Below are 12,101 nucleotides of genomic sequence, written 5' to 3'. Positions count from 1 at the left end.
GGAGTAATTTCTGTAATTAATCCTCCTGCTCTCTAATTTCAGAGTTTTGGTGTGCAGTACTTTCCTTCTTGTGAGACATTGAATTAAGACAACACACTGTGTTGTGATTTAACCCCGGTTAGCAGCTAAATCCCAGCAGCTGCTCATTCACTCCTCCACCCCTCTCCCAGTGAGGAAAAAAAGTGGATAGAAAAGGCAAACCTCATGGGCTGAGATACAAACAATTTAATACTTGAAAAAAATATGAAAGATATTAATTAGACACTACTACTACCAATTGTATTGGAGAGAGAAATAAAACCCAAGAGAAACAAGAGATGCCCACTACAATTGTTCACCACCCACTGCCTGATGCCCAGCCTGTCCCCCAGCAGCCACTGATAGCTCATGGCCAACTCCTACCCCATTAATGTACTGGGCATGGAGTTCTGTGCCATGAAATATCCCTTTGGACAGTTTGGGTCAGCTGTCCTGGCCACGTTCCCCTCCATCCTTGTGCACCTCCTCACTGGCAGAGCGCAAGAAGCTGAAAACTCCTTGATTTAGAGTAAGAACAACTCAAACCCAGCTAAAACATCAGCCTGTTGCCAACATTATTCTCGCACTAAATCCAGCAATGTAGCAGTTACTATAAAGAAAATTAACTCTATCCTATCTGAAAGCAGGAGAGTTTGCTTTACTGATTTATCTTGCACTACCTGGGATACTTAAAAACCTCCAGAACAAACAGAGAGGTGCCCGTTTGCTGTGGTTCACAACTGCTGACTAACAGCTGCAAAAAGAGACGCACTTCAACATTGAGAGAGACAACTAGAGCTAACAATGTAAGAGCTGAACAAAGGGCATAGGACAGGTTTTGGCTCAGGGAAACTTTTTCCAAGGGAAATCAACACAATGCATCTGAGCTTAACTACATGTACTATCCAAAATAAAAAGAAAAAAAAAAGAATAAAGAAAGGGGGGGAAAAAGAAACTAGAGTAGCTCAATTTCATATTCTTATTTACACAGAGATTTTAATGTGCTGGTGGTTTTCTGGGCTTGGTTGTTTGGGGTTTATTTTGGTGTGTCGCAAAGATATTCTGCAAGTCTGCACTGACAGAGGAAACGCTGGGATCTGTTATGCTTACCAACATCTCTGAACCTAAAATAGTAGAACAGAAAGCCTTGAAGAACTTCTTGGTCTATTTCTGGAGTAGTGACTTAAAAAAGATTAGATCTTTTCTTTAAGGGCTTCCTTCACATAAGTGGAAACAGATTTTCCTTTTGAAAAGACTCAGTTTTAGTTTATTTTTTTTCTCTGCTTGACTTTTATTTGAACCATCCAGGTTTTGTCTGCTTACAAAGAGCATGTGGTAATTTGGAAAGTTACAGCTCACTATACTTCAAGTGATGATGAAGGAAAGGCTGTTTGGTCTTTTAGAGCTTTCAGTGTGCAAAAAGATATGTACACCTGGTGTGATTCCCATGATGATGTGCATGTCAATTGTATTAGATAATGAATTAACTTCCAAAGTGATGAGAGAAACTATGTCCCCTGGATCTGAAACGATGAACAGGTAAACAGACAAACCAGATAAACAAGTTTGTTAAGGTCTTTCCATTCTCTTTAATTGAATCAGAAAATTCTCCTGAAGAATTGTACACCGCAGGCAACATGTCAATTATTTGGGGCACAATAAAGTACTCTTCACAAATGGATTAATACTCATGAGCTCCTCATTACATCTAGCATGTGGCAAGTTTTCTTGGCATAACTTATTACTTAAATTAAGAGGTGGTTAGGGTGTTTATCTACCCTGGGAGGAAAAGTACTGCCTACTTTAGAGTGAATGTGAAAAAATTATTTGTTTGGTGCATAAGAAAAGGTGCTTATGCTAGAATAACTGTCACCTTTGCAGTGCCTTTATGGCAGATTTGAAGGAATATGTAGTTCCAGTCGAATATTTTCCATCTGAAAAATTGTAAGTGCCTTTCAAAGGTAAACAAAACCTGTAACTCCTTTTCTCCTTTTTGTAACCCAGGAAAAGATCTACTATTGTGTATAAAAAAAGCAACTCTCTCCATCTATTGCCATCAACATTGGTTCATTTCCATTCACAAAATGAACATTTCTTCACTCCATCAGCTTGCTTATTACCTGCTTCAATTGTTAGGACACATAATACACATATGCATTCACTACATATAGAGAAATGTATGCTTATCAGCAGTGTTTACCCACACCACTATGACTGGTGGCCCACTGGTTGAGGCAATTCCCTTTGATAATGAAGAAGTGTCTTCCTGAAACTGACATGGAGAAACTCGCAACTGTTTGGGTTCACCGCTAGGTTTGGTTCACAGCTTCCACTTCTGGGTAATTCACTTGTAAACTACAAGAGCTAAAATCTTCCTTTTCATGAAGTAGCAGGAGGAGATACTGTTTCCTAACCCTACTTTTTAATGATGATCTCCTAGTGATGAATGAAGAACGGGCTTAAATTATTCACACTATCTACTTATCCAGCCGGGAGTAGGGAAATAAAGGCACTTTTATTTTTTCCTGCTTATACGGTGTGTTTACTCAATTCATACAAGCTGCTATGAGCACAGCAAAACTGTTCTTCCTCCTTCCCGCAGGCCTCCTGCAGGGGCTGGTCCCACAGGCGGACTAAGCCACTGCGCTGGCACTGTGGCCTGCGAATGCGTCCTATGGGCTGCTCTGCGATGATGGCCCCAACGAGGGGTACCCGCCCCGTGCCCACACAGGCCTCGAGAGTCGTGCCTGCAGTGAGGAGTCACCTGTGAGAGCAGGAAGGAACGCCGTACTCACCCAGGCACGGGACACATCATATCCACCGTTTCCTACTGTCACTGTGCAGAGCCCGGGGGTGACAACCCTGCCATGCCCGAAAGGGACAGCTCCTCCCGGAGACGCGCGGTCACCCGCCTGCCCTTCCTCATTGCTACCCGTGGCCGGGCAGCGGCCTGCGCCCATCGGGCCCAAGGCACGCTGGCAAGGTGCGGAGAGCGACAGAGCCCCGGCTGCTGAAGTGGAGGCAGCACCGCAAGGAGGATCAAGCAGCCCGCGGGCAGCGGCCCTGGGGCAGGGAGCGCCCAGGGGCAGCGACCACCGCGCACGGGCGCCGCCCCTCGGCCGCTCGTCGGAAAGGGGGCTGCCGCTGCCCATCCCGCTCGGCCCTGGGGCTGCGGCTATACCTTCTCTCCAGTTGCGGGGCGCTCCCCAGTAGCCGGGAGGGCGCCCCACACAGGCTGCCAGCTGAAGGGAGCACAAAGGCTCCCAGACCCGCAGCCTGCTTACAGGCCGGTCCACACACAGGGAGCCACAGAGCTCGGCCTTCTCCAAGGCAACAGGAACCTGACTCTAGAGTCAGGCAGTCCAGCTCACGGCCTAAAGCCGAGGGGCCCGAGGGGCCGCCAGCCCAGCCCCGAGGACAGGGAAGGCACACGCCCGGCCCCGTGATTCCCGGCCTCTGAAAGACCGGGGCCAGGGACACCCGCCTGATTGTCCCTCCAACCGCCCGCCGAGGCCAGGGGACGCACAGAACCCCACTTACGGGGCCGCCCCTGCTGCCCGGCACCCCCCAACAAGCTTATGGAGCCCAGGCTCCGGGCTGCGCCCCACTTAGGGACAGGCTGGAGCCCGGCCGCAGCGCAGCACGGCAACACAGCCGTCTGCAGAGCCCCGGGAGCCTCCTGTACGAGGCCGCCAGCCATGTGGCGCCAGCCCGAAGCAGTGCCGAAGGCGGGAGCGTGCCCTGCGGCACGGCACTTCTGCAAGCTGCCCCCTGGCAAGGGCCCGGGAGCGCTCGTTCCTGTCGCCTGGCTAAAGGAGCCTCCCCAGCCCTGCTTACAGGGACCTGGGCAGGGCTGCTCCTGGGGACAAAGGGTGCCGCCAAGGTCCTGACACGGGCCCCGAGTACAGGGCCCGCACGCTGGCAGCTCACCAGCACCACCGGCAGCGTGGGCACACACCCTGGCCCTGGCTACAGGCGGGTCACGCTGCCCACGCTGCCGCTAAGCGGCTTCGCGCCGCCCTCAGAAAGCAGGGGCAAGGCCGGAGGCTTTCTCCACCCGTGCATTTTGGGCACCCGCCTGTGGCTGCACAGAGCTCCTCTTTCCCTCCTGGGAAGTCTAAGCTACACTGGCTCTGTATCTAAAGCACAAACACACTTCCTCACTCACACCAACTAAGGGGAAGACAGGGGAAGGGGAGACAGGGGAAGGGGAGACAGTCCCAGAAGAGGGAGCGAGTTCTGTGCAGCCAGCCTACTCTAGGGAGCCATTCGTAACGCTGAGCGGGAAAGGAAAGTGTCAGACCTGCCCGTGCACTGAGAGGAGGCCACAGGGGCCTCGACGCGCTGAAGCGCTTCAGGACCGGCACCAGGGACACGGGCTGTGACACGCCCCGAGTACAGGGGGTCACGCTGGCCAGGGGCCAGCAGCAGCCAGAAAGGGGCTGGGGAAAAGCCCTGCCCTGCTTGCAGGGTAGCTGGGCTGGGGGCCGGGAGAGCTCCGTTTCCCCCCTGCGGTGCGGAGACAGGGGCTCTCACCCTCCTTTACATGGCTGCCCCTCTCTCCGGGCAGCCAAAGGAGCACAAGGGCAAAAGGCCCAACCACAGCAAAGACCAGCCCTGCACACAGGGAGGTCGCCCAGCGCAAAGCCAGCCGCAGCGCCCTGAAGGTGCCCTGGCCTGGAAAAGCCCTTTGCCCAGAGGGCCCCTCGTGTCCCTCTTCAGCTCCCAGCTCGCTCTTGCCTCGCCATTCCACTCTTCAGCTCGAAGATGCTGTCGCTCTGGCCTCGTCGTCCCACGTCTTCTGCCAATGCACGACGACACACTCAGGCCTGAGAAGCTCCAGACCCCGTGCCTGCAGGGAACCGCCACCCAACAGCCCCAGTTGGTCACCTCCAAGCCATGCAGCCAGAATTACTAGCAGTTGGCTTTTCAAGATATTCGTTTTTGGAGCGCTGTGTGTAATGATCCCTCTCTGATTGTAGACACCCCTCAGTTCTGTCTCCTATATTTGTAGATCAGAGTTTTCCTCTCTTTGGCATGGGTGTGTTATATTACGTTTCATTGTTTAGGTTTTTTTGTAGATTTAATATAATTAGTGTTCCTTTCAGATAAGGCATTATACATTATACTGCACTAGTTTATTGCGTCTTTATGGTAGTGTAAATATTTCTGATTAAGATACTTTTGAGTAGTTTTTATCTTAATAAATAGATAAAAGATGTGTGAGGGAAACAAGCAAGACACCAAAGCCAGTGAGATAGCATGCACCATCAAGACCAAAACAGCAAATCCTAATAAATCTTGCAAACTGCAAAATGAGCTAAAACCATAATAGACTGAAAAAACCCAAGACGCACCAGACATGTCCTGAAGACAGAGGTTAAAAGTTCAAACATAAGGAAGGCTAAGAAGTCTTCATCAAAAGACCGCCAGAAGACTGAGGATCACAAAGAAACTGATGCGGGTGTGAAATCAACAAAGTCTCATAGAACCATGACACAGCTTTACACAAATATGGGTATCCTAATGATACCTTGTTACATTTTAGAATCAAACAGAAACCAAAACAACATTGAGCGAGGTTTGGAAGAGAGATTCACCTCACTCCCAGCTGAATAAACAAACACCTGCGCTGTAGCCCTCTGAATATAGAGTTTTGTTTTCTTACCCAGCTATCCTTCCCAAGTTACCTCAGACTTTTCCCGCCTTTTCCCAAAACCAACTATTCCCCCTAGAGATTCTCTTAGATTTTCCCACCAGAAATGTATGCTAAATGTGTTGCAGTCATTGCCGCTGTCCAGTGGATATAAAACTCCTCAATTTTACTCCCAAAATGTTGATCCCCTGCCCTACAGATGATGCCAGGGAATCCCATTCCTCCCCTCTGAGCTACCTAAGCATTTCCCCTCAAACCGAAACACCATGCAGTCCTGTGACAGTGCAGGCCATTCCATTTTTCACCACAAATTCCCTGTTCTTGGTTTTCCAATTGTCCACACCCATTCCTCCCCAGTGTGACATTTCTTACAGTTCTTTCATCCCCACCCCCAGCTTAACAATCCCTATTTTACAAATCCATTTCAGCTGTGCCTCACAGTTTTAGTTCTCTTCCTACCATGTGTCTTCTTCATTATCATGTCCTATTTTCTCCCCTTAGCATTCAAGTAACCTTCTTCCAGCATGCTCTGTCATTCCCTATAAGCATCCCCAATGACATCGAAAGCTTTACTTTCCTCTTCCTGAAAATAAAGCACTTCTGGATACTTTCTGGACAAACTCAGTTTGGGAACGTAGCAGGGGCACTTTGACCCTCAGTCTGGGGGACAGCCTGTAGCCCTCACAAGTGACCCCAGAGCCATAACCACAGTGTTCTGTCATTCCCATGACCAGAGATCTCAATCAACATCTTGAGAATATTTAACGACTGAATTCATTACAAATCCATTACAAATGTGCAATTATTATTTTTTTATTTAAGGCTGTAATATAAACACTTATGTAGAGTTTTGGTACATGAAGAGAAAGAGTGTTCATCTGAATCAAAGGCTACCATCTTCTTCTCCTGATAACTTTTAGCCTTCACTCCAGACTTTAGGAAAGTTAGAGACAGGTTTACCACAGTGCTTTGAAGGCTTTTTTGTACCTTGAGAGCATTGTTTAATAGCCTCATCTCTAGGATGGCTCTCCGCCAGAGAAACTGCCAGAGGACTGTGGGGAGACAAAGGCAAACTCTCACACAGCTTCAGAGCTGCTGGGAGAAGAGAATCTCATCCATTGATTTGCTCCCAAAATAGCACCCGCTGGCAGGTGCTTGCCGGACCAATACGTGTGGTGTTTCCATCACTTATTGAGATGAAGTCTGGTGCCAGGAGTCCTGGGGTGGTTTCTCTGACAACCAGAAGACACGCACAACGGAGATGCACATGACTTTTCAGGTGGTGTTTTAACTCCTCTGAAACGCTGAGCTGCACCATCAGAACTCAAGATAAATAAAACCTAGGCGTACAGCCAAATGGTGAATGGCATTTATGTTCAAGGGCAAATTTGGGCTGAGCCTGAACACAGCCGTCTGCAGCGTCCCGAAGGGGAGAGACCTCCTCCCGGAGACGCGCGGCCACCCGCCTGCTCCGCCCCGGCCTGTCCTTCCTCAGCCCTACCCGCGGCCGGGCAGCGGCCTGCGCCCATCGGGGCCGGGCAGCCCGCCCAGGTGCGGAAGGCGGCCAAGCCCCGGCTGATGAGGCGGAGGCGGCACTGCAACGAGGACCCAGCTGTCCGCCGGCGGCAGCCCTGGGGCGGCGAGGGCCCAGGGCCAGCGCCGACCCCCGCACGGGCACTGCCCCTCGGAAGCTCGTCGGAAACAGGGACTCCGGTGCCCATCCCGCAGCTCGGTCCTGGGGCTGCGGGGAGGCGGCCACGGTTGTACCGGCGCTCGCTGGCTCAGCCAGCCCCGCACTGCACAGCGCCGCGTCCAGGTGCGCCCGCCCCCGGCGACCGGATTGACAGCGCTGAGAGCCAATCGCCCGTGATGAATCTCGCCAGCTGCCCAATCACCGCTCCGGAAATAGGATGTGGGCGGTGCCCCGGGGGACAGCGGGCTCGGTGGCGCCGCGGCCGAGGAAGGGCGAGCGCGGGGGCGGCGGCGCGGGCGAGCGCGGCCGGGCTCCGGCCGGCACTGCCGCAGGGATGGCGGCGGCCGCGGCGAGGGGCTCAACCCTCATGGGGAGCGCTGCGAGCCGCCCCGTGACCCGCTGAGCGCCCTCCGCCTGCGCGCTGCCGTTACCCCTCCCCGCGGGCCGGCCCGGCTCTGCAGTCGCCATAGAGACCGCGCCGCACGCCATGGGGCGGAGGCTGGGCCGGGGGGCGCCGCTGTAGCCCCCGCCCCGCGCCGCACACACCATCTCCTGTGGGGCCGGGGGCGCCGCCGGGACTCGCCGCCCCGCCTCGAGGAGCCGCCGCCTCGGCCCCATTCCAGGTGAGGATTCGCGGTGCTGCGCCGCGGCCGCCGCCGTTACCCCGCGCCCCGTCCCCGCGGGCGCTCTGGCCGCCTCGGCGGGGCGCGGCCCGCGGGCTCCGGCGGCCGTCGGCCCGGCCCCAGCGGCTGCTGCGTGGGAGCCGCGTCGCGATTTCTGTCCCCGCGGGAGAGGGAGTTTGCCGGGCGCGGGAGCTCCGGGGACCACGGCCCGCCCCGGGAAGGGCTTATTCCAGTGGGGCAGGATGGGGCGATCCCCTCCGTGGAGTTAGGTCGGCAGGTCTGGCAGGCTCCAGTAGCAGTCACCGCTGTCCCGGCCTCTACGGAGAACTCAGATTCATAGGCATGAGATTTTTTTTTTTTTTTTTTTTTTTTTTTTTTTTGTCCCTCCCACTTGGTGCAAGAAGGCAAATGGTATACAGAAATCTACGTGTTCTGACGGCGAAAGATCTCTGTTTTAAAATAGCTGCGTCTGTATTTCCAGCTCTGGGTTGTGGCATGCGTGTGACGGCTGCTGTGTGGGCACGGCGGGATGGGAAGCGGGCTGTCTGTCGCCTGGCGCTCTGAGTGCTGGAGCCATTAGCGGCACTTGCATCGATCCGTGCATACAGATATTCCTGGCTAGGCCGCGGGTGCGCGCACCACGGCGCTCCGGGGAACACAAACTGCGTGTGGAACGGCGTTAAAAAGACGTTATTGCACGTACTTTTAGCTTTACAAAGAGGAAGTGGGAAAAGCACCTGGTTCCCAAGTCTTCTGATGATCTCTGGAGCTGCAGTGGCATCCTTAGGCTTCTGTTGTCACTCTAGAGCAAAAGCAATGAGAGGACAAAGCTTGCTACGAGGTTTGTAACCTCTGCTGTGAGCCAGAGCAGTTGGAAACAACTGCTAGTGTAAGTGGGGGTGGGAGTGCAAATAATTATAATATTGATGTAGTGTCGTGGGGGGCGGAGAGAGATGGACACAAAGGAATGACCCTGGGGCATACCACAGCATTTTGAGAACCTTCTACTGTATTTATAGTTAAGCTGAAAATGGCTATAGAAAATTAGTTGTAAAATAGCCTGTAGTGGCTCACTTAGTTAGACTTTATGTGCAGAACCAGTGTAATTTCAGCTTAAATGTTCTGAATTGATAAACTATATTGCGGGAATGTTGAGAGCCTTGAAATAAATCATACTCTATTTATTTAAGTATCTTGTTAGCCTTAAAGTGTGTGGTTAGTTTTTGTGTTATGGTTCTGGAAAGAATGAGTAGATTTTAAAAATTCATTCTGTGTAGTTAATGCCATGCCTCTGTTGAACACATGCTAGCTATGCTTGTAGGTATGTTAGTTCATTTTAAGAACAGAAGGGTTGAGAAAGCAAAAGGTTAGGATGTATTTTGCTACTCTTGTTTGATTTTGGTAATGTTTTTTGAAGTCTTTATTGTATGAATTCATGACAAAAAGATACCCAGCATTTTTATTTTGTGTTAATGTTGTCCTGAATACTTTTTTGATGATAATTCATTTGCTTTACAGAGTGAATTATGTGTAACAAACTTTCTTAACTTATTAAGCCAGAGGTATACTTGTTAACATTTGTTTGGCCTGTCAATGAAATTATATATAGGAAAGTTTGACTGCAATAGTATGAGTAGTCACTTGTCAAAAGTTATTTTGAAAACAGTTCATCAAGATGCAGTTTAAAAAATGTGGAGATGGAACCAATTATCCCTAAAAAATACTTTGTTCTTCTCTAATATAATATATTCCTGATGTACTATTATTTATTTGAAACTCAGCATCTTTTTAAACTTCCTGTTTGGGAAGGATGAAGTTAGAATAAGAAGAACAAATTGAGTGACTGAAATATCGTGACATTGCTTCTGTTTAGTGTGGTCACTGTACTGCTGCTGCATACTGCAGGCTCTGATGCTTCTAACATCACAAATTCCAGAGAGGCTTTTCTCAATCTGGCTGATTATATCAAGAAGATTTTTGAGTATGACAGATGAGAGATACGAGTGGGGTTTTCCTTGTTCAAAACTGGCTTCTAAACGATCAGTTTCTACCAGTGCTAGATATTTGTGTACAGAAGGTTAAGCATTTGTTTAGTGTGTCAAGTTGCAGTGTACGGTATGTTAATATACTACTGTGTTTTCTATTTTAGTAAGGGCTTGTTTATCTAGTGGGAGTGAATTGGTACTTTACAAAGGAGATTGACAGTTTCTGTGTGTTCCTGTGTCTTGCCTTGTCTGTTTCTTTTTCTCTGGGGAAGCACTACACAAAGCCTTTGTGTTAGGCTGGAGGGGAGGAGAAACAGCTGCCTTTTCAGTAGGAGACCCCAGGATTAGTTGTGGTCTCGCAGGGATGCGTTGTGGTGCACGGACCAGCCATTGTCCTTCCTCCTTCATTCTGCGAAAACGCTCCCACCTCAAAGGAGAGCTTCCTTTGGCTGATCCCTCAGAGCAGCGAGTTGTGCCATGGATCTGTAGCAGATCAGTCTGAAGGGCCGATTGTTAAAGCGTTGGTGGGCAAGAATTAAAACATGCAAAATTGCCAAAATACAAGGTTTATCTTAAGGAATTTAACAGCTACGGGTCATGTGTGTTTAAAATTTTCTTGTTATGAACTTGACTTCTTGTTCAGGATTAGGGTGAAAAAAACTTTCTCATATCTTTTACTTGGCTTTTTTTCTTTTTAAGAGTATAGTATCTAGGGTAGTTAAGTGGTAATTAAACATGTTAATTTTTAGAAGTGGAATTAAAAGCTATTTCAGTTGGATTAGAGAGTACAGCTACATGGAGCAGTTTAATTTTTCTGCTTTCCATGCACAAGTAGAGTGCTCTAATGCTTGTACTGTATTCCCTGTCATGCAGTGGCAGAATGAGAGAGAGAAGTTGGCTTGCCTTGTTTTGTTAGAAATATTGAGTACCATTTCATGTGGATTTTAGTAACTATACCTAGTATGTTCTTTCATAATAACTTCTTTGAGAATATAATCCAGTCTTTACTTATCCTTTAAAACTTTAATTATTTATTTACATTTTAGAGTCAGAATATTCCCCTCTCCTTGCTGCAGGGCTAGGTGTTCAGTAGTGTTCTTTTGAGGGAATCAAGTAACTTGGATTTTTTTTTAAGCTGCTTGTGAAATTGAGATGCCATTCTTTGCCATTTAAATTTATAGTCTATCATTCTCTGTAGGAGCTTATAGGTCACTAGTCTTGAAACCTAAGTAGTGGAAAATTCAAGCAATAAAATCTGGCTTTCTGATACTTCGCCTCTTGATCTGGTTGAGAATTCTTTTTCCTATTTTTGAGATGTTGTACAAGTAATAACTTTTGAACAGTTATTTTAAAAATTATTTTTCAATTAATGGAGATGAATCCTGGAAAACTTGAGAAGGTTTTTGGGGAGAAGGGAAAGATTTAACCTGAGAGGAGTGAGGAAAGGAGGGCAGATTGAGAAACTGAAGAAGTCTCGGGTGTTTTTAACGAAACTATTTAGTTAAAAAGTTAAAAATATTTTTATTGTTATGTTCAGGCATGTTTTTCTGTGGTTCTTGTCCTGTGTGTTTGAGAACTTTTCATCATAGAATTGCATCATTTAAATGTTATTTTGTGCTGTTGCTTATTGTCTGAAGAGATTAATCAACGATTAAGAATTGCACTGATGAGGAACTGTATCCACTAATTCTTTCTTTTGGAGAACTGTATGTAGCTTAGCCTTGCATTTAAGTGCAGGTAGTAGTTGGAAGAGATGAAGGCCTCTTTCAGGGATGAAGTTTGCCAGATCACTGATGGTACTGATGAAGAGAGTAATTTTCTTTCCCGTACAAAGTTGTCTGATGCATAAAGGAAGAGTAAAATATGCTGAACTTGCTTTGAGAGCTAGTAGACGATGTCAAGTTTCTTTAATATGTAGCCATATTTTTCTATTAGGGTGTTACAAAGGGACTTGTTACTTGTTGCAGGGACAGGTTACTAATGTGGAGTTTGCATGCAGAAAAATGTAAAAAAACCAGATTTTGTGTCATCCCGGTCTGTTTATACAGAAATAGTTTTCTTATGTTTTTGATACACTTCTCTCAAACTGAAGTTATACAAAATTTGTTCCACTAGTCTCATCCACA

General features: G+C 48.5%; 1 protein-coding gene across 2 annotated transcripts in view; it reads left to right on the top strand.

The window, feature by feature from the left end:
* The first annotated feature begins 7,889 nt into the window (after positions 1–7,889).
* The window catches only part of TTBK2 (tau tubulin kinase 2), an 80,899-nt gene continuing 76,687 nt past the window's right edge, over positions 7,890–12,101 (top strand). Inside the window, exon 1 of one of the 2 annotated variants that reach the window (XM_063159118.1) lies at positions 7,890–7,990. The gene's annotated coding sequence lies outside the window, so the exon portion shown is untranslated. The remainder of the gene's footprint in view (positions 7,991–12,101) is intronic. The other variant, XM_063159119.1, reaches the window with a different exon arrangement.

Source organism: Melospiza melodia, chromosome 6 (assembly GCF_035770615.1).
Source record: "Melospiza melodia melodia isolate bMelMel2 chromosome 6, bMelMel2.pri, whole genome shotgun sequence".
NCBI classification, from domain to species: Eukaryota; Metazoa; Chordata; class Aves; order Passeriformes; family Passerellidae; genus Melospiza; species Melospiza melodia.
Note: the sequence above shows the minus strand (reverse complement) of the source record. Positions and strands in the feature narration are given on the sequence as shown.